The sequence below is a fragment of the Octopus sinensis genome, linkage group LG1 (assembly GCF_006345805.1).
Source record: "Octopus sinensis linkage group LG1, ASM634580v1, whole genome shotgun sequence".
Taxonomy (NCBI): Eukaryota; Metazoa; Mollusca; class Cephalopoda; order Octopoda; family Octopodidae; genus Octopus; species Octopus sinensis.
Genome location: NC_042997.1, coordinates 165,732,626 through 165,756,904, shown reverse-complemented (window position 1 = coordinate 165,756,904; position 24,279 = coordinate 165,732,626). Strand labels below are relative to the sequence as shown.

The 24,279-nt window shown below is 38.9% G+C and overlaps 1 protein-coding gene across 3 annotated transcripts in view; it reads left to right on the top strand.

Moving 5' to 3' along the window:
• Positions 1-2,648: 2,648 nt before the first annotated feature.
• The window catches only part of LOC115215815 (small integral membrane protein 14), a 43,167-nt gene continuing 21,536 nt past the window's right edge, over positions 2,649-24,279 (top strand). The window contains exon 1 of one of the 3 annotated variants that reach the window (XM_029785127.2): positions 2,649-2,842. The gene's annotated coding sequence lies outside the window, so the exon portion shown is untranslated. Of the gene's footprint in view, positions 2,863-24,279 lie in introns of all 3 variants that reach the window. The other 2 variants (XM_029785136.2, XM_029785144.2) reach the window with 2 other exon arrangements.

Here is a 24,279-nt window from a genome sequence, read left to right as displayed (position 1 = left end):
GTGGGCTTTCTTGAGTAAAGCAGGGCACTAGATATCTCGGTCCTTTGTCATCTCCTTCATAAGGTGCAGTGTCCTGAGATTGATCTTCAGTACTTCATCCCGTATCTTCTCCAACTAGTTCCATCTACTTTAAGTGATTGGCACTTTCTTAAGCAGCTGTCCACATCCATGCATATCAAAAGACCAAACCAGCACAGTCTTCTCTCTTGCACACTGCATTTAATTCGTCTTATGCCTAACTTTTCTCTGAATACACTAGCACTCTGACACACATGTACATTTATATTGCATATCCAGCAGAGTATTCCACTCTAGCCTTTGCATGTCCTCTGCATTCAGGGCTCACATCTCACTGCCAGGTAGAATTGCTGTTCACGCATCATCCTTTCACTTGGAGAGAGAGAGAGAGAGAGAGAGAGAGAGAGGAGGGAGAGAGAGAGAAAGAGAGACCTCTGGTTGCCAAAAGAGGTGAAAGCTCTCTGAATTTTCTCTATTCTATTCTTATCCCAGGGGCAGGTGTGGCTGTGTGGTTGAGGAACTTGCTCCTACTTGATTTTGGGTTCAGTCCCACTGCATTCAACCTTTGGCTGATCAAAGCCTTGTGAGTGGATTTTGTAGAGGGAAACTGAAAGAAGCCTATCATATATGTATATGTGTGTGCTGCAATCTTTGTGTCATAACATGGCAAGGTTGTTGTAAATAAAAGTCACAGTCTTACAAGTGGTGTCCTTTGTTTCCAAACTTCTGTGGAAACATGTTCAGCCATGAGAAAAATATTACCTTAACAGGTGAAGGTTGGTAGCAGGAAGGGCATCTGGCCATAGAAGTTCTGCTGCAACAAATCTATGTTCCATTCAAGCATGGAAAAGTGGATGTTATAACAATAGTGATTTTATATATATATATATAAATCATCATCATTTAACAGCCATTGTCCATGCTGGCATGGGTTGAATGGTTTGCCCAGGGCTGGCAAGCTGAGGGGCTACACCAGACTTCGGTCTGATTTGGCATGGTTTCTATGGCTGGATGTCCTTCTTAATGCCAACCACTCCAAGAGTGTAATGGGTGCTTTTAAGTACCACCAGCATGACACTGGTATCTTCCACAACTACAATTTCACTTGGCTTGATGGCTCTTCTTCTTGAGCATGGCATAATGCCAAAAGTCTCAGTCATTTTTCATTACCTCCATGAGGCTCAATGCTCAAAAGGTGCTTTTTACATGCCGCTGGCATTGGTCACATTGCCTCCATGAAGCCCAATGCTCAAAAGGTGTTTTTTCTGTGCCACCAGTACAGATGCCAGTATCTTCCACAACTAAAATTTTGCTTGGCTTGATGAGTTTTCTTCTCAAGCATGGCATAATACCAAAGGTTTCAATCATTTGTCATTGTTTTCATGAGGCCCAATGCTAGAAAGGTGCTTTTTACATGCTACCAGCACGGGTGCCAGTTATATGACACCAGTATTGGTTATGATTACGATTTCACTTGGCTTGCAGGGTCTTCTCAAATACGGCTTATCACCAAAGGTCTCAGTTACTAGTCATTGCCACTGTGAGGCTCAAAGGTCAGAGATCATGCTTCACTACCTTGTCCCATGTCTTCCAGGGTCTACCTCTACCACAGGTTCCCTCTGCAGTTAGAGATCGGCACTTCTTTACACAGCTGTCCACGTCCATATGCATCACATGGCCATACCAATGCAGTCGTCTCTCTTGCACACCACATCTGATGCCTCTTATGCCCATTTTTTTCTCTCAAGATGCTTACACTCTGTTGTACATGCACATCCAGCAAACCATGCTAGTTTCATTTCTTTCAAGCTTACATATGTCCTCTACTGTCAAAGCCCATGTTTCACTGCCATGTAGCATAGCTGTTTTCACACAGGCATCATACAGTCTGCTTTTCACTCTGAGGGAGAGGCCCTTCGTTACCAGCAGAAGTAACAGCTCTCTGAACATTTAAGCATCTCTGTAGAGATTTCCTGATGGGCCGGGGGCTTTCCGTCTTCATGTCCTTGAGTGTTTTATCGATACACACACAAATACGCACACATATACAAACATTTTTATATACTAAAATATTATTTATAGATGTGTGTGTGTGTGTGTGTGTGTGTGTGTGAGTGTGTGTGAGTATGCGTCTTTATTTTTAATCGGCAGAAAATTAAAAAAAGCTCTCAAGGGCTGAGAGTTTCGTGTATAGTACTTTTAAAACTTTAAGAACCAAGCAGGAAACCGACGGTACTTGAGTCATTTTCAGTTTGTGTCTTTGGCCTGTTACCAACAATAGTTAAATATAGCTGAAAATGTCATATTTTAGTGAAACCAGGAATAAAAACTAATAAAAAGACACTAAAGTATGATTAACATTATAATGATGTTTTTTCTTTTCTTTTTTCTTTACTGCTTTTGCTGAAGTATTTTTTCTTAAGTAAATAATAAATACAAATAACAAAGAAAAAATAAAAGAAAAAATAGTATCATGAAATCAGCATGTGTATCGAAAATGCTGTTGCAATAAGTAGAATAGTCAAGCAAAAAGTTTGTAAATTTATTTCCGATTATAACTTACAAATACTGCAGGATCGCGAGCCGGAGTGATTCTGGCCTACATACGGGCTTCCAGATAATAATAATAAAATAACCTGACGTGGCTCCATTGATGATTTGTCATTAGAGAGAGGGAAAGCGAGAGTCAGAGGGTAGTGTTGTTTCGCCACTGATTACAATCTGTTTGATAAGCTCCCTCTTCGCAAATCCCATCAGCGTTTGGTATTATTATTATCACCAGCATTTTACTACGATAATTATTATCTTTTTCATCTCCTGAACGGTAAATTATATATATACCTCGTTAGTACTTTTCAATTTTCATTTGTTTCTTTATCTGTATATGTATTTTGATACTGCCTCTCCTCTATTGTTTACATGGTGCTGTTATTTTCTCGCCTCACAATATTTCATGTGCACTTTTAGAGCATACGCGCCCCTTATTACTGTGGACTATATTTGATTTTGCATTACAGTTTCTATTTTAATAACAGATGTTTTCTACGAGAGCCCAATGAAAAAACAGACAACTAATTCTCCTCTGTACATAACTACAAACACAAGTTGTTGCTTCATGAGGAATCTCTGAGCTGACATTCGTTTATATTTATTTTATTGTATGCATATTTACACAAACAACACGCACAAACACGCATACATATGTAGTCATCGAAATCAATGCACAATATCTAATCTTTTATCTTTATGAAGTAGCTTTAGTGCCGTTTCCTAATAGATTTATTCCTATTTTCAATATGTATATATTTAGGTATTAAATTAATATATAAGTATATATATTTTAGTATTAATTTCTGAAACATTTTCTATAAATTAATTTTAATTTTTCCTGATGCGATATTGGCTATATATTTCTGTATTCTGTTGCCATTTACATTTATTAGCTTTTGATATTCTGTCTTGAGAAATGTCAAAAGCTCTACATATCCGCTTAGGTCGATTCTGTTTTTATATAATGTCAATGTCGGCTGCATTTTAAAATTAAAAGCTGTTGCTCTTTTACTTTTGGTTTTGCTTCCTGTTGGCCATTTATAAAAACACAAACAATTCTTCCTTTGCGCGCACGCTCGCACACCCATATATATATATATATAATATATATACATATATATATATATATATATTATATATATATATATATATATATAAAATATATATGTGTGTGTGTTTGTATAAAGTTATGTGTATAATAAATTGCCCTCATAAAATGAGCCTCAAATTTTAGTTTAAAATGTGGTCAATATTGACATTATACAAAACACAAAATCGACCGAAACGGATATGTATGTGAACGGATTTATTTATATATATATATATATATATATATATGTGTGTGTGGTGTGTGTGTGTGTGTGTGGAAAGTTCTATTATAAATGTAAACAATATCAATTTTAAAATTTGAAGGAATTACTTGCCCTTGCTAGGTGAAAAATATGTCTATATATATATATATATATATATATATATATATATATATATATATATATATATATATATATGTGTGTGTGTGTGTGTTTGTGTGCATGTGCATTGGTCATATGTGAGATAAAGCCAATAGGAGAGCCACTACGAGGTCAATAGACCTGCTAGAAATAGACTCCAAATTTCCTAAAACCACAAAGTAGTCATTGAAGAAGCGCACATTGGACAATGTAACCAAGGTACACAATATTTGAAAATTGATAAGATGGTTGCTGCTGGAACACTTTTGATTATGGGTTTCGTCAGGTACAGCTGATCCCGCCCTAAAAAAAAATTTAAAAAAAAAACAGGAATGTATTCAGAGCTAAAGATTTCGTGGGATCGATCTTATAGTCGATTGAATTCATCAGTGGATCATGGAGAAATGTCTCTTCTTAACTCGCTAATGAATTATATTCCACCATAAGGTCGATTATAGGAAACACTAAGATCCGAAAATGTATGTACGTGGTGTTTACCTTTAGTATGTACGAGCCAACGAAGGCGTCTCTGAGTAACGATCGAACTGCTGGAAAAGGCGATGAAATAAATCCCCTCACTCCACCCCCATCCAAACATAAAACAAGGAAGGACATATTAGATTATAGTAATCTTAGATAGGTCTACCCGATCAGCTTGACCTGGGGTGAACACCATTTCTAACAAGACATTTTTATATTGAGATATATAGCATCACGAAATAAACAGAAACGACATGTAAATAAGTCTGTGTTTATATGTGTGTCAGACACATATACACACACATATATATATAATGTGTGTGTGTGTATTTATATAATACATGTATATATAATATGCATTATTTATAACATGTGCACACACACACACACGCTTGAATGTAAAGTATTTAGTACGACTGGATGGAAGACTTAGCAATCATAAATACAGGTGTAACATACGATTTCATCATCGAAAGAGTTAAAAATTAATAAAATTAGACCAGATACAGCCGATGTGTACTTTTTAAAAGTTTTATTATTACTATGATTATTATTAGTTCTGTTCTGGTTCTATTTTTATTTCTTGGTTTACCTTGCCAGCTAGCAGAATCGTTGGAGCATCGGAAAATACCTTGCGACTTTTGTTCCGGTTATTTTACATTCCGAGGTCAACTTCGCCCATCATCCTTTTAGCAGTCAATAAAGTAATAGTCAAATGCTGGGGTTGATGTAATCGACTTACTAAAATTGCTGGCCTTGTACCAAAATTTGAAAATTATTATTGTTGTGTGACTTTATTATTAAATTAAAACTTGAATATTACTCACAAAGTTTTGAGCATACTTTGAATGCAATCAAAGCATTGTGTATCCTTCACTTTTTAATATGATAGGATTTGACTTGAGAAAGATGTGGTTACCATTTCTAGCTGGTTGAGTGACTAAGAAGGCCTTATTGCTGGTGCATTTGATAGCAATCTTTGTATATGCCGTTTGTTTACATTTGATTTATTTATCAATTTCTATTTCACGTATTTTGAGCTATAAGGTAATACAATATAACTTTTATTTGGAATTATTTAGCTTTCTTTAAAATAGCCTCGCTCTTAATAACTACAAATATTTTGAGGGGGAATTAAAATATTTACTGTGGTCCTACATCGCAGTAGTTTTATGAAAACGACAGAATGAATACAGTAAAATTGCTGTGGGAAGTGGAGTATCCCACATTTGGGTTAGATTCCTTCTTCAGAATAATGATGACAGGAGGGAAACGAAAGACAGTAGAGTTTTGCATCCAGTTTTTGAGAAACTGTCTCGCCGACGATTCAACACCTGCCGATACATAAATAACTTTACACCTGTCACTGAGCTTTTTCAAAACTTCTGATACACATTCTCCTTCATATATTGCATCATCTGCGAACTTTGTGGTATATTTTACATTAAACAAACAAGCTGTCGCCATGTCAGTATTATTGGGTGCATATTATTCAAAGCACACAGTTATGTATGCCAGTCTAACCTGTCGCCACCTACTTCAACACAACTAGCCACTCCTTTAATGATTTATTGGTTAATGGCATCACTGCATATCAAAGATCCACATACTCAAAGAAACAGAAGGAACACTATTTCATGTTCAAACTTGGAGCCATGTCGCTAATGTTTCCTTCTCTTTCTACACTGCCTCTTTGTTCCCCTCTCACCTCAGTTTTTGCCGCATAGTTAGAATGGTCAGTTATTACCTGTTTGGTTTTGGGTTCTGTCTCACTGTACAGCATCTTGGGCAAATGTCTTCACTACAGTCTTAGGACAACTAAAGCTTTGTGAGTGAATTTGGTAAGCGGAAATTGAAAGTTTTCCATGTGTATGTGTGAAAGTGTTCATGATTTTTAACCAAGGGAAATTTATCTTAGCCTGCGTGTGATCCTGCCAGGGCAGCCATAGTTTTCACTGAGTCACTATATGGAATTTCTACCTACTCTTTTTCTGTATATTGAGCTTGGGCATTTCCTTGATGTTAATAGGGTCCTATCTTATTTCCTACTTACTAAGTTACCTTTTAAGGCCTAATTTCCAGGTTTTGCTTCCAGGTTTGGAATTTCTTGTAAGTATTTAACAGATTCAGTTATATCAACTTAGTCATCAGCATATAGTAATTTTCACAGACAGCTGTTCTTAAACTACTCTGTTATGGCCTGGAGTGCTGTAACAAGAGGAGTTTGACAAATGAGCCCTAACAGCCCCTGCCTGCTCACTAAATATATTGGTCTATCTCATTGCTGCCACATTTCTGATTGCATCTCTACATAGTTTGTTTAAGTAATTCACCTACTCTTAGTTTTCTTAGTGACTACCAGTTTCCAGAATATAGAACTTTGTCAAACATCTCCAGTTTGAAGAATTCCGGGTATAGAGTCTTACTGCTGTACTTCTACAATTATCTCACTAAGAAAGAGATGTTATTCTTTCTCCTGACCCAAAACTGAACTGCATATCATCTAGGTCAATTCTGTTTAATCAGGCTCCCAGATATCTTACCTCACATACACAGCACACATCTGCTTGCCTTTGCTCCAACATCTACATTCCATCCATATTTACCTTTTATTGTATTAATATTTAAAGTGCAGCCCTAAAAGTTTTAACCTGACAGGAAGTTGGGTTAGGTAGGTAGCTCAATGTTAGTTTTCTGCTTATGAAGAAAGTTTATATAATAATTTGATGACAGTCAGTGGACTCTTACATATGGCTTGTTGCTTTTCACATGTCATGAATTACTATTACTACATACAACCAATCACTGATGAACTATTGGGCTGTGAGGCAGGTGTAAAAATATACTGCCAGATGCAAGGATATGCCTCAACTTGAGGCAAAGAGAGGCTGACCTTTTACAATTATAGAAGAGTGTTGGTCATATGAGTGCACATATTGAAGGCAGCAGGCTGGTAGAATCATTTGCACTCTGGGCAAAATTTTTAGGGGCCTTTCATTTGTCTTTGTGTTCTGAGTTCAAATTCTGCTTTGGTCAGCTTTGCCTTTCAGCCTTTTGGGGTCGATAAAATAAGTACCAATTGAACACTGGAGTTGATGTAATCAACTTACTCCCTACCACCAAATTTCTTTCCTTTTGTCAAAATGAAATTAATGTGTACATACGTGTTATATGTGTTTGTGTGTTATTGTTATCATCATTTCAAAGTCCACTTTTCCATGCTTGCATGGTCATACAGAATCTGTTGAGATAAATTTCCTGCTGTTAGATACCCCTCCCTATCACCAATATTTCCCCTTAGCTGGACATGCTTTCTCAGAAGACTGGAAATGAATGACATTGCTTGTATGATGCTTATAACTTTAATGCAATGTCAAAACCAAGAAGCATAAAAGCATACATGCCAACACACACATACACAATAGGCTTCTATCAGTTTCCACTAATCAACTCCACTTACAAGGTCAGGGCTATAGTGGAGGACACTTGTCTGAGGTAATATATGGTGGGACTGAATCTGAAACCATGTGGTCAAGAAGCAAACTTCTTAATCACACTGCCATTCCAATTATATGTGTGGTGTGTGGAGGTTAATTATAATGCAGGCAGTCACCTCATCAGCACATCATGTACGAACCTGGCTAGCCTAGTATTTAGATAACTGAAGGAAGATCAGTTATACTTCAATTAATTACAAAGGGGAGCACTTTGAAAATCCAAGGTATGATCCAGTAGGCATAATACATCACTTTGAATCCTATTTTTCTCATTTAAATAAATAAGAAAATATATATATATATATAAATATACATGTGTGTGCAGGCTTGGTTGTGTTGTAAGAAGTTTGCTTCCCAACCATATGATTGTATTCAGTTCTACAACATGGTACTATGGGCAAGAGTGCATAAATTTACATATGTATTTCCCTTGATGATCCATTGTGGTTAAGCAACCAAGTGCATTTGGTACATCCAATGCAAGGTTCCAAATAGTTGCAATAGTAAAACATACATAGGAATTAATAATTTATACTTATATTTATTTAAAGTTTCCCCGGCATATGCACTGTATGTCATAATAACACTATAAGTACAGTGATAACTGATAATTATACTGGAAGCTAACTAGATAATGATAATCTACCTGGGAGGTCTAATTCAGACAATAGTAGTCATAAATCTAACTGTATACACAACATATACATACATCATATGTATAATGCATGTATATGTAATTTATGTACACCCATATATTCACACAAACACACACATGTTCATGCATACATACACACACATGCATACCTAAATATAAAGATCTACACACACACACACATATATAGATATATACATGTAGATATATGCAGTAATTGATTAAATATATAAACAAATGAGTATAGGCACAGCTGTGGTTGTGTAGTAAAAAGCTTCCCAACTACATGGTTCTGGGTTCAGTCCCACTGCATGACACCTTGGGCAAGTGTCTTCTACTAAAGCCTTGTGAGTGGATTTGGTAGGTGGAAACTGAAAAAGCCCATCACACACACACACACACACATATACATATATATATATATATATATAAAAGTATTTGTGTCTGTGTTTTGTCTCCCTACCATTGCTTGAAAACAGATTTTGATGTGTTTATGTCCCCGGAACTTAGTGGTTTGACAAAAGAGACTGATAGAATAAGTACTAGGCTTACAAATAATAAGTCCTGGGGTCAATTTGCTTGACCAAAGGCAGTGCTCCAGCATGGCTGCAGTCAAATGACTGCAACAAGTAAAAGAATAGTAAAATGAAATAGTTGCTAGGCATACAAGAAAATGAAAAATATGACATTTGAAACAAAAGACATTTAAGAGTAAGAAAATATGTTAATATATGAAGTTTAGGTGATAAGATAGTATAGATAAAGCAAAGTTATTTAACTACAAGTGAAGGCCAATCACTGAGGAAGTGTAATAGCTGTGAGAAAAGAAATTCAGTTGGCATATATACATATCATCATTGTTTAACATCCATTTTCCATGCTGGCATGAGTTGGACGGTTTGCACCAGGCTCCAATCTGATCTGGCAATGTGTCTACAGCTGGATGCCCTTCCTAATGCCAACCACTCTGAGAGTGTACGTGGGTGCTTTTTATGTGCCACTGGCAAGGGAGCCAATCAGGGGTCACTGGCCACTGCTACGATATTGGTTTTACTTGATTCAACAGGTCTTCTCAAGCATATATCACTCGATGCATCAGGGGTATTCTTAACAGGGCCGGATATGTGTGGCTGTGATCTCACTTTAGTTGCTGGGTCTTCTCAATCACAGCATATCTCCAAAGGTCTTGGTCTCCTGTCATTGCCTCTGTGAGGCCCAATGTTTGTAGTTATTTTTATCTAAAGCATCACCCTTGTAGCACTTGATTATGGTGCTGCTACACCAGTTATTGGGTATGACTCCTTCATGAACTACTTGATTTACAATGTGGGTGACAAGATCATAAACCACATCGCCCAATATTTTAAGCATCCCAGCGGGTATTCCTGATCGGCCTTCCCTGTTTTCATATCCTTAATTGCTTTATCTACCAGGGTACTATCGATTCGACTAGCTGGTCCCTCAATTGGGTCAGCCTTTGGTAGACTCTTCTCCTCTCATTCATTCTTTCACAATGGCATCTTAGCAGAATCATTAAATGCAAGGACACCATCATCTATGCAGACACATTTCTCTCCTATGACATTACGGTTTTCTCTCACACACTGTCTTGCAGTCCAAAATACTTTAGTTCTTTGGTCCTCATGTTACTGAACATTGGCAAACTTCTTCTGTTCTGCTACTCCCTTGGCTCTATATACCTGTCTCTTAGCTTCCCTTTTAGCTATCTGATACATTCTCCTGCTACCCACACTCTTCCAGGCCTTCCAAGCCTATTTGCTCTAATGGCCCTGTCTACAGTATTGTTCCACCACCATGTTACCCTAGGTCTGGAACTAGCTGCTTTCTATGTCACAGGACTGTAGCTCCTCCTCCCTATCATCAAATTTCTTGGTAAGGATATCCCTAAATCTCTGAACATGTGAAGAGTTAAGCTTCCAAGTCCTTTTTTTCCAGATTGTTCTGGTTTTTGGCATCCTTCTGGATGCCAGTTTACATTTGGCTATTCTAGACAGCCAAATGTAAATTTACAGTTCAACAGAAGTTTTCTTACGGTAAAACAATAGTTTTTCTGTGACAGCAGTTTTACATTTTCCAGATGCCTTAGCCAGGCTGAAATAATATCTTCACCACTTGACCTTTCTAATATCTTCTCCTTCACCAAAAGCTAGAAGACCACCAACTAAATCCATTGTTCTCAATGATATGTCTATCCTTCTGGATAGTTATAAAAGCAAGAACCCCAAGCAAAAATCAGTTAGTCGGTTCATGACAACTCAACCAGTTAATGAATGACAGCTTGAATCAGAGACAGCTACCATCAGTTATGGAGTGGAACACTAGAATCATGATCACAAGCAAGGCAGCTACTAAAGACAATGGTCAAATGGAGAAATGAAATTTACTGTCGGCAGCTATGAGACCCAACTTCCCACACTCTTTCACTTTCACTAACTCACTTTGACAAGATAGTTTGCTATAGATTATTGGGAGACATCAATCTACTGGCTGAATGTAAACATTAAGCTTTACATTCAGTTGGTGGGTATGAAGTTAAAAGAAAAATGTCTGCATGCACACACACACATGCACACACACCACACACACACACACACACACACACACACACACAGGTAGTCTTCACAGCTTCTAATTTTCATTCTATGATCATTTTACCATGTTTACATGATACTTGTTGCAGTTTCTTGCCACCTGTTGCAGTTCTTTGTTCATTACCTTCTTGAAGATTCAGCCTCCAGATACCAGATTTCACAACTTTGTCCAGTACTTTTCTTTGTCTTCCTTTTCTCTAGACCCATTCCACTTGGATCACATGGCACTTCTTTACTCAAATGCCATCCTCCATACATTGCATGTCTGTACCAGTGCAGCGCTTTTCTTTCTTTTCTTTTTTTTTTGTATTTTGTTTACATGCTGAATGTGGAGGAAAAGACAGACACCTTGATCCTTACAGGCCCTCCAAAATTGGTGAGATTGATGCTGTTAGTGTTCCATTTAAGTTGTTACAAGTCAGCATCTGCAGGAAGACATGAGCAGAGAGGAAGTTCCATTAGGATGATGTTCTAGGTAGAAGGATTGGGTATAGTGGTAAGTGTGGAGAAAGAGCAATTGAAACTACCAAGGGTAATGAGTTAGTTGGGGGTACCCCCGTGATAGAGATATGAGACAAGCCAACTCCAATGTGTAGAGGGCATTATAGTTACGATAGAAAAGATAGTGAAAGGGGACAGCATTCCTGTCAGCTAGAATGTAGACATTAGTGATGGAATGCCAAACAGCTGATTGGCCTTTCTCTGAAATGATCCAGGATATCAACTTCCATAGCAGCTGTACCATCCCAGATGTGGGATAGAACAGTTGCTGTGGTGTGTCCTGCTTGAGCCATTGTGTGACTGCTTGTTAACAGCTGCTAGGGACTGAAGTACTTCTGGTACTCTGCATCTGATTCCTCTTATATCCAGTTTTCTTTCTTGCTCATTTGTGCTCTGTTAATCATGCTTACTCATATTAAACTTCCAATAAAGCACGCTTATTTCATCTCATCCCATTCACCCTTTGTATATCCTCTGAATGCAATGCCCATATTTCACTGTCATACAGCATAACACTTCATACACATACATCATGATTCAGTGAAAGACTCCCTCTTCTACTAGAAATAGTAATAGCTTCCTGAAATTTTTTAAACTCTGCTTTCAAAGCATTTACTGCCACCATGCTTTACGCCACTTACTTGATTATGGAAGCTATCAACTACTTCTAGTTGAGCCTTAACACGTGAAGGAATTTATGACATGGTTGCTCTTTCTGTTAACTGCTCCTGTACATCTGTTGCATTTGAATTTTTTCTCTGTCAGTCTACTTGTCCCACTACACCTTTTGCGCACTCATAGTATATATTGAATACATCTTATGGAATTTTTATCTACACTTGTTGTTTATATCTAGCAGGACCACTTTCCAGACAGCAGCAGAGACGTATCTCCTTTCTAAATAGTTAAAACTTTTGTCTTTGCTAGGTTTACTGTAACATGTCTTGATTTTAAATTTTGTTTCCACATTTGGAATTTCTTCTTATTCTTGAAAAGATTCAATTACAAGAAACAGGTCACCAGCATATAACAATTCCTTCAGACAGCCAGTTTTAAATTTCTCTTTTATGGCTTGGAGAATATATATGTTCACATATGCATATGCACACACACACACGGCTATTTTTTGGAGCTTCTAATTTTGTGTGACCTGTTTCAGAGTTCAAATTCTACAAGGGCTGAATTTGCTTTATATTTCTTCTGAGATGAATTGAGGCAAAAACTAGTGTTAAGAATTCACTAAATTTTTCCCTCAGCTTTTGTAGTTAAAAGAGAAATTGCACTGTATGTGTATGTGTGTGTGTGCGTGTGTGCATGAATTTGAAGACTTTTTTTTTCCACACTTATTATTGTTTTGTAAATTAACTGCACCATAACTACATTGAGTAAACTTATAATCAAATACATTCTAGCTGAGCAGATAGACTTATCAAAGCTGTTGCAACTAGAAAGACCGTGATGAAGTGTAATTCATCGTGTGATCAAAGTTAGCTGAGCAGACTTATTATCAAAGTGAATCCAGTTGAGCAGACTTGTGATGGAAGGCGTTTCAACTAAGTTTCATCATTGAAAGCATTCTAATCATGACCATCTTGTCTTTTGAGGGTATATAGAACTACATGTAGAGGCTTACTCTACATGTAGTTCTATATGATTGAGCCCATTATTTGTGTTTTACTCAAATGTAAATATTTCTGTTTTCACATGGAAACTTCAAACTTATTTAAATTCTGGTGTTATATTTCCTATTCTCTCTCTCTCTCTCTCTCTCTCTGTCACACACACACACACAAAAAAAAAATATCTGTCACCAATGTTTTTCTTGGTACTGGTTTTATACCCTTTCTGCATTTGAATAATTGGGAAGATTTGTGTTGATGACTAATTTTTGCAGCTGGATGTCCTTTTCTATTGTTAGTCACTGAATCTTGAAGTGGGAGTGGAGCCTGTGTTTTAGGTCAATCAGGAAAACTGAGGACAATATTTAAGTTAGAACAGTGTAGTGAGCATGATTAATCCAATTCAGAATATTTGCACAGTGGGGGAAAAGACAACATTAGTGGTTTTTTTGAGGTAATCTTTTACAGTGGGATGCCATTTCTGACTACCAACCCTGTTAGTTGCCCTTTACAATACACAAGAATATATGTACTTATCCCAAAACTGGGACACACATGGAGGTGTAGCTCAATGGCTATTTTTATCATTTCAACAAGTATAGATAACTTTAGGTATGTTTCTACCCTATCAGATTGTCTCCGTAAAGCCAGGTTATAATATAATGACAATTATTACATTTATAATTACGACCATGGGGTCTGTTGTTTAAGACCTTATTCTCAAAGTATTGCTTATCACAGTTTAAGATAGCCAAGGTATTTATGATTTCTATGCTATATTAGCATCTTAATTAGTCAGGCTAGAAAAGAAACCAACAAAAATTAGGTACTACTTTCACTTTCAGAATTAATTTCTTAGTCTCATGATAAACCATTTTGTTAACAAATTTCTGTTAAAATAGTCTTTTTTTCAGTTTTGAAGATAATGAAGAATTTAGTTAAATAGATTTTTCATTATTAAGTTAGTGTTTGAAACATAAATTTAATTGAACTTTTAATGGACAGTTTTAAATAAGATCACTTTAAAAGTGCAGGTTTGTATCTTTAGAACCAGACTGGTTGGTAACATAAATGTTAACATGAAAGAACCTTAATTCTAATGTTCTTGATAAAGACATTAGTACCCTGTGATCTTCATTTATCTTATAGGTATTAAACTTAGTGCTGATGTGGAAAATAAATTCTAAATTTCTTAGAAGAATGTAAAAACTTACTTCATTAATTATTTGCTTTTATCTTGAATTCAATCAATAGCTAATAATCTTGAATTCAGACTTCTTAGAAGTATCTAGACGGTCACTTGATCCCCTTTTCAAAACAGCAAACAAATCTCTTTAATCAAATTCTCCTTCATCGTTGAAACGGGAACTTAATCTTAGTGCTGCAATTCCAGAATAAAAGCAAGATTGACACAGTTGCAACGTCACTCATAGAATATGGTTTGATTTAACCCTTTAACACACTGTCAAATGTAATGCTTTATTATTCACATTGTTTGAATTAATCATGCATTACCTTGTAGCTTCAAGATTTTCATTATGTGATGGTTTACTTTTAGAATGACACTGTAGGATAGCTGTGAGGGGCAAGATCTGGCCAATCTGAACATAAAACATGTAGGATATTTGGGCCTGATACAGCCAGTTTAAATACAAAACAGATAAACTCTAATGTACAAATCTACCTGCAATTCTGGATTTATAAATTGCATTTTATTAGCTGTATTAATGCCACAAATTTGTGTAACACTAATCATATGTTATTGAATACATATGGATGAAAGACTTGAGGTATTTCGTGTTGCAAGACAGTGTGTGAGAGAGAATCGTGATGTGGTAGGAGAGAAATGTGTTCGCATGGAGGATGGTTCACTTGCGCTAAATGAGGATGCAAAGAGAGAAGCTTGGAGACGCCACTATGAAAGGTTACTGAATGAGGAAAATGAATGGGATAAAGAGAGTCTGCCGAATGTTGACCCTACAGAGGGACCAGCTATCCGAGTTGATAGTTCCGTGGTAGCTAAGGCAATTAGAAGCATGAAGACAGGGAAAGCCCCAGGCCCATCAGGAATTACTGCAGAGATGCTCAAAATATCTGGCAGTGTCGGCTATAACCTAGTCACCCGTATAGTCAACCAGGTGATACACGAAGGAGTCATACCCAATGACTGGTGCAGCAGCATACTAGTCAACTGCTACAAAGGTAAAGGTGATGCCCTAGATACAAATAATTACAGAGGTATCAAGCTGTTGGATCAAGTAATGAAGGTTACGGAGAGGGTCATAGCCCAACTAATCAGAGAGAGAGTTAGTTTAGATGAGATGCAGTTTGGGTTCGTGCCAGGAAAAAGTACCACTGATGCTATATTCCTGGTAAGGCAGCTGCAGGAGAAATACCTAGCCAAAGATAAGCCCCTGTACCTGGCTTTCGTTGACATGGAGAAAGCTTTTGATAGGGTCCCCCGATCCCTTATCTGGTGGTCAATGAGGAAACTAGGGATAGATGAATGGCTGGTGAGGACTGTGCAAGCCATGTACAGAGATGCCGTAAGTAAGGTTAGGGTTGGCAACATGTACACAGAAGAATTCAAAGTAGAGGTTGGGGTCCACCAGGGTTCAGTACTCAGCCCCCTCCTATTTATCATAGTACTCCAGGCAATTACGGAGGAATTCAAGACAGGCTGTCCCTGGGAGCTCCTCTACGCTGACGACCTTGCTCTTATTGCTGAGTCACTATCAGAACTGGAGGAGAAGTTCCAGGTGTGGAAGGAGGGTTTAGAATCAAGGGGCCTTAGAGTCAACCTAGCTAAAACCAAAGTACTAATAAGTAGAAAGGTAGACAATCCACAAATATCTTCAGGAAGATGGCCCTGCTCGATCTGTAGAAAAGGTGTAGGTAGAAACTCTATAAGATGTACCCAGTGTAAGCTATGGACACATAAGAGGTGCAGCAATGTCAAAGGTAGGCTAACTGGGAAGATAGTTTTTGTATGTGGCAGATGCTCGGGAGCATTAACCTCCGAAAATCTGCAGAGAAAACAACTTCCGTCACTTTCCAGGGGGAAAAACTAGAAGTAGTTGATAGCTTCCGTTATCTAGGTGACCAAGTCAGTAGTGGGGGTGGGTGCGCTGAAAGTGTAACTGCTAGAATAAGAATAGCCTGGGCAAAGTTTAGGGAGCTCTTACCTCTGCTGGTGACTAAAGGCCTCTCGCTCAGAGTAAAAGGCAGACTGTATGATGCGTGTGTACGAACAGCCATGCTACATGGCAGCGAAACATGGGCTGTGACTGCTGAGGACATGCGTAAGCTCGTGAGGAATGAAGCCAGTATGCTCCGATGGATGTGTAATGTCAGTGTACATACTCGACAGAGCGTTAGCACCTTGAGAGAAATGTTGTACCTAAGAAGCATCAGTTGTGGTGTGCAAGAGAGATGATTGCGCTGGTATGGTCATGTGGCGAGAATGGATGAAGATAGGTGTGTGAGAAAGTGCCAATCCCTAGCAGTTGAGGGAACCCGTGGAAGAGGTAGACCCAGGAAAACCTGGGACGAGGTGGTGAAGCACGACCTTCGAACTTTAGGCCTCACTGAGGAAATGACCAGAGACCGAGACCTTTGGAAATATTCTGTACGTGAGAAGACCAGGCAGGACAAGTGAGCCCAGCCCACTTATGAATGCCTTTCCTCCCTTGGACACAAAGACCGGTTGAGGCAAGCGAAGTCGATATAGAACCTCATCCGACGACAGACACCCATCCCAACCCCCCATGCTTGCGAAGACATGTTGGGGCAAGCGAAATCGAAACCGAATTGAACCAGCCAGGATCCCTGGCCTGGTGGTACGTAAAAAGCACTATCCGACTCGGGGCCGTGGCACGTAAAATACTCCAATGCGACCGTACGACAGGCACCCATGCCAACCCCCTTTGCTTGTGAAGACATGTTGGGGCAAGCGAAATCGAAATCGAATTGAACCAGCCAGGATCCCTGGTCTGGTGGTACGTAAAAAGCACTATCCGACTCGTGGCTGTGGCACGTAAAATACTCCAATGCGACCGTACGACAGGCACCCTTGCCAACCCCCTTTGCTTGTGAAGACATGTTGGGGCAAGCGAAATCGAAATCGAATTGAACCAGCCAGGATCCCTGGTCTGGTGGTACGTAAAAAGCACTATCCGACTCGTGGCCGATGCCAGCACCGCCTCGACTGGCTTCCGTGCCGGTGGCACATAAAATACACCAATCTGACCGTGGCCGTTGCCAGCCCCGCCTGGCACCTGTGCAGGTGGCACGTAAAAAGCACCCACTACACTCACGGAGTGGTTGGCGTTAGGAAGGGCATCCAGCTGTAGAAACATTGCCAAATTAGACTGGAGCCTGGTGCAGCCTTCTGGCTTCCCAGAACCCCGGTCGAACCGTCCAACCCATGCTAGCATGGAGAACGGACGTTAAACGACGATGATGATGATGATATGTTCCCACACCCTTTTATTATAATATTCACAGTATACTAATTAAACATAGAATTCTAGTTTATTCTGTTCTGAAAAATCTGTTATACAAAAAAGTTCAGTATTCTATTTAAAATGTCAATAAGTCAAAATATAATGCAACAGATGTTGCATTGACAAATGGCCACATACATAGAAAAACAATAATTCTATGTTTTATAAGCAATATTTACAGCTAGCATGCTGTCATGTCTATTTGACAACTGTCCTTTTGTTTTTTAATATATATACTGCTGTGTAATCTATATACTTATAAAAAGCAAAGTTTGTTAATATGTTGACTGCTATTTTCACTAAATAAAATTGGTAATAAGTTAGGTTTTTTGTGTGTGTGTGTGTTTTAAACTAATCCAACCTCCATCATGCTCACTATGGACTTTTTTTTTTCCTCAGCAAGAGGTTGTTGGGTAGGAAATAATAACCGTTACAAGTTGAAGTTCAGAAGTGTGGAAGTTGTAACGATAATTTATGGACGTCCTTGTGTCTCGTCACTAATGCCAGTATAAGGAGTCTAAGACAACAAATGGAGTGGGAGTGAGTGACAGATGGAGTTGTTAAATGCAGATATAAATGGTTTTGTTCTGAAGTCACTGCTCTTTTAATCAAAATGAAACTGTAAATTTTTGTCTTAAAATGAATTTAGTTTATCAGTTTCACACACACACACACATTTAAATATATATTGGGTCATCCCATAGATAATGCAGTTTTTTCAATTGCATGAATTAAAAGTTGGAGGGGAACGGGATAAACTACCTGCATCAACTTGCTATAAAAGCAGATTTTACCTTGTACTTATTCTTAGTGTATGTTTTGAAGAGTGCAGTTTAATTTTAACAGTTATTTTTTCAAAGCTGTAATGGAAGTGACAAAGGAGCATATTTGGCATATTTTGCTTTATGAGTTCAATAAAGGCAACAACGCAATGGAAAGTGCGAGGAATGTTAATGCAGTATATGAGGATCGGACAATAAGTATAGGCCAGTGTCAACAGTGGTTCCAGAAATTCCAAGCCAGAAACTACAGTCTAGAAGATGAGCCTCATCTTGGAAGAGCTGTAGAACTCAACAAGGATGTCCTACAAACCCTGTTTGAACAAAATCCCATTGTAACTGTTGAGGAACCAGCAGGGAAGCTTGGATTTGGTCATTCAACCATTCATTTGCACCTGCATGCCATCAGAAAAGCCAGTAAATTGGGTCAATGGGATCCTCACAAAGTTTCTGAATCTAATCATGTGCAGAGAGTGAATGTGTACTCTTCTTTGTTGTCATGTCTCATGAATGAACCTTTTTTGGACTGAATAGTGATTGGTGATGAGAAATGGGTTCTCTATAAAAATGTTAAGTGCCGAAGACAGTGGGTAGGGAAAGTAGAAACACTGGCATCCCAGGCTAAAAAAAGGTCTTCACCTATGTTAGGTGTTGTTATTTGTTTGGTGGGATAGGAAAGGTTTAGTCCACTTTGAACTTTTAAACCCAGGTCAAACAATAACAAAGGAGATCTACTGTGAGTAGCTTGAGCAGCTTAAGTCAGTGCTAGAAAGAAAATAACCAGCTTTGGTTTCAAGACAAAAGGTGTTCTCACAGCAGGATAATGCTCCACCACATACACTGAATATAACATTCCAAAGGCTAGAGCAGTTTGAATGGGAAATGATGCCTCACCAATCATATTTGCTGGACATTGCCCCATCTGATTATCATTTATTCTGCAGTCTTTAAAATCATTTGGACAGAAAAAACATGAATTCTGTAGATGAGATTATAATAGTACTGGAAGGGTATTTTTCATCACAGACAAGTGAATTTTGGAAGAGGGACTTTGCAAGTCTACCAGATAGATGGAAGAGCTTTGTAGAAAATGAAAATAAGATAAACAAAGTTTTCTTTTTTTTTTATTTTGAAAAATAGAAGTATAAAATAACTGAAATATTTATGGGATGACCCAATATATGAAATCAAATATTGAACTCATTTGTTTTCAAAATATTTCCTTTTCCAAGAATAACATGCAAAATTCATCAAGCTAAGAAATGTAAACAAACATGTGCACATGAACACACATTCACATGCTCACACATACATACACACATATTTGTATGTATGCACATGCATAATTCAATACATATATATGTACATATATATATATGAGATAGATAGATAAATGTATATATAGGTATATATACATACATATATCATCATCATCATATATACATATATATCCATATTTATGTGTGTGTATATATATATATATATATATATGTGTGTGTATATATGCATACATGTGTGTGTATATATATATATATATCCATGTATATGTGTGTGTGTGTATATATGCATACATGTGTGTGTATATATATATCCATGTATATGTGTGTGTGTATATAGATATACATGTGTGTGTATATATATATATATAATTCCACATGTGTGTGTGTATATATATATATACAGACATATATAGTCCTTCATTAGATTCTACATTCATTTCACTCAGTATGAGAATGCATACCCAAAATAATGTCTCGTTTTCAGCAGTTTACAGACAAAGCTAAACCCATTGATGTAGTGATAGACAAGGTACAATTATGGTCAAAATATAAAATTCAGAAATAAAGAAACAAAAAAAAATATTCAGATTGACTATAAATTACAATCCTATCTTATTGAGCAGATTGAAGAATAAAGTTAACCATTTAGAGATAATAAAGTGGTGAAGACTGACCATTTCAGTATATATCAACTGTTATTTTGTTTCTGTGAAGGATCTAAATTACTTTCTGTCTCTTGTGACAAAACAGCAATTTGTACCGTCTAGATTTTATATACTTGGTTTGAAACAATTAGAAAAAAAAGTTAGTTGATATCCTTCATATAGTGCTTGTTGTTACACACACACACACACACACACACACACATCTAGTTATAATATATACATATCTTGAGAAGTAAATGGAAAAATATGGGCTGCAATAAGGATGGAGCACTTGCAGAAAACAGCACTGCTTGGAACTGCTTGAATACTCCGGAAGGCGCTCGAAAAATAAGGGGTGTTACCTTAGTTCACTGGTAGTGAACAGCTGACACCGTAGTGCATCTTTAGTGTTAGAAGCTGTGCAAAGGTAATGATAATAAAAGAAAGTGTTTATATTACAGTTTTTAGGAATAGCGTGTATATAAGTGAATGCATGTACAGATATAGATATATGTATACATATTTCCTTTTACTTTATTATACTATGTTTTACCTGACTCTATAATAGTAAGAATACATGTATAGATGGGTAGGTGTGTGTGTGTACATACATATGTATATGTTTAGATATATAGAAATATACACACTACATTGTATGTGGGTTAGACTTTCAACCAAACATAAATTAATATTGATATAAATAGTAAAAATAGTAAGACTATAAGTAAGAAGTATATATCATCATCATCATCATTTAACGTCCGCTTTCCATGCTAGCATGGGTTGGACAGTTCAACTGGGGTCTGGGGAGCCCGAAAGCTGCACCAGTCCAGTCAGATCTGGCAGTGTTTCTACAGCTGGATGCCATTCCTAACGCCAACCACTCCGAGAGTGTAGTGGGTGATTTTATGTGCCACCGACACAGGTGCCAGACGAGGCTGGCAAACGGCCACGCTCGGATGGTGTTTTTTATGTGCCACCGACACAGGTGCCAGACGAGGCTGGCAGACGGCCACGCTCGGATGGTGTTTTTATGTGCCACCGACACAGGTGCCAGATGAGGCTGGCAAACGGCCACGATCGGATGGTGCTTGTTATGTGCCCACAGCACGGTGCCAGTCGATGCGGTACTGGCTACGGCCACGTTCGGATGGTTTTCTTGTGTGCCACGTGCCACCGGCACTGGTACCACAAAGATACAAATTCCATTGATGTTCATCTATTTTGATTTGTTTTGATTTTCACTTGCCTCAACAGGTCTTCACAAGTGTCACAAGAAGGAAGGTATGCACAGGTGGACTGACTACGTCCCAGGTAGGGGCCATGGTTATGGCCTGACTAGTCTTGCCGGGTCTTCGGATGGTGTTTTTATGTGCCACCGACACAGGTGCTAGATGAGGCTGGCGAACGGCCACGATCGGATGGTGTTTGTCATGTGCCCACCGCACTGACTACAGCACTGATGGATTTCTTGTGTGCCACAGGCACTGGTACCACAAGATACAAATTCCATTGATGTTCATCTATTTTGTCTATTTTGATTTGATTTGATTTGATTTTCACTTGCCTCAACCGGTCTTCACAAGTGTCACAAGAAGGAAGGTATGCACAGGTGGACTGACTAGTCTTGCCGGGTCTTCGGAAGGTGTTTTTATGTGCCACCGACACAGGTGCCAGATGAGGTTGGCGAACGGCCATGATCGGATGGTGTTTGTTACGTGCCCACAGCACGGAGGCCGGTCGATGCAGAACTGGCTACGGCCACGTTCGGATGGTTTTCTTGTGTGCCACCGGCACTGGTACCACAAAGATACAGATTCCATTGATGTTCATCTATTTTGATTTGTTTTGATTTTGATTTTCACTTGCCTCAACAGGTCTTCACAAGTGTCACAAGAAGGAAGGTATGCACAGGTGGACTGACTACGTCCCAGGTAGGGGCCATGGGTTATGGCCTGACTAGTCTTGCCGGGTCTTCGGATGGTGTTTTTATGTGCCACCGACACAGGTGCTAGATGAGGCTGGCGAACGGCCACGATCGGATGGTGTTTGTCATGTGCCCACAGCACGGAGGCCAGTCGATGCGGTACTGGCTACGGCCACTTTCGGATGGTTTTCTCTTGTGTGCCACCGCACTGGTACCACAAAGATACAAATTCCATTGATGTTCATCTATTTTGATTTGTTTTGATTTTGATTTGATTTTGATTTTCACTTGCCTCAACAGGCCTTCACAAGTATCACAAGGAGGAAGGTATGCACAGGTGGACTGACTACGTCCCAGGTAGGGGCCATGGTTTATGGCCTGACTAGTCTTGCCGGGTCTTCGGATGGTGTTTTTATGTGCCACCGACACAGGTGCTAGATGAGGCTGGCGAACGGCCACGACCGGATGGTGTTTGTTATGTGCCCACAGCACGATGGCCAGTGATGCGGTACTGACTACGGCCATGTTCGGATGGATTCTTGTGTGCCACCGGCACTGGTACCACAAAGATACAAATTCCATTGATGTTCATCTATTTTGATTTGTTTTTGATTTTCACTTGCCTCAACAGGTCTTCACAAGTGTCGCAAGAAGGAAGGTATGTACAGGTGGACTGACTACGTCCCAGGTAGGGCCCACGGGTTATGACCTGACTAGTCTTGCCGGTCTTCGGATGGTGTTTTTATGTGCCACCATGTTCCCACAGCACGGAGGCGAGTCGATGCGGTACTGGCTACGGCCACGTTGGATGGTTTTCTTGTGTGCCACAGGCACTGGTACCACAAAGATACAAATTCCATTGATGTTCATCTATTTTGATTGATTTTCACTTGCCTCAGCAGGTCTTCACAAGTGTCACAAGAAGGAAGGTATGCACAGGTGGATCGACTACGTCCCAGGTAGGGGCCACGGGATATGGCCTGACTAGTCCTGCCGGGTCCTCTCATGCACAGCACACTTCCATAGGACTCGGTCTTCAGTCATTTCCTTGGTGAGACCTAAAGTTCGAAGGTCGTGCTTCACCACCTCGTCCCAGGTTTTCCTGGGTCTACCTCTTCCACAGGTTCCCTCAACTGCTAGGGTGTAGCACTTTTGCACACAACTATCTTCAGCCATTCTCGTCACATGACCATACCAGCGCAGCCGTCTCTCTTGCACACCACAACTGACACTTCTTAGGTTCAACTTTTCTCTCAAAGTACTTACACTCTGACGATTATGAACACTAACATTACACATCCATCGGAGCATACTGGCTTCATTTCTTGCAAGCTTACGCATATCCTCAGCTGTCACGGCCCATGTTTCACTACCATGTAGCATGGCTGTACGTACACACGCATCATATAGTCTGCCTTTTACTCTTAGCGAGAGGCCTTTTGTCACCAGCAGGGGTAAGAGCTCTCTAAACTTTGCCCAGGCTATTCTTACTCTAGCAGTTACACTTTCAGCACACCCACCCCCGCTACTGACTTGGTCTCCTAGGTAGCGGAAGCTATCAACTACTTCTAGTTTGTCTCCCTGGAACGTGGTAGAAGTTGGTCTCTGCACATTTCCAGTGTTTATTTCTCTTGAGCATCTGCCACAGACAAAAACTATTTTCTTAGTTAGCCTTCCTTTGACATTGCTGCACCTCTTATGTGTCCATAGCTTACACTTGGTGCACCTTATAGAGTTTCTACCTACACCTTTTTTACAGATCGA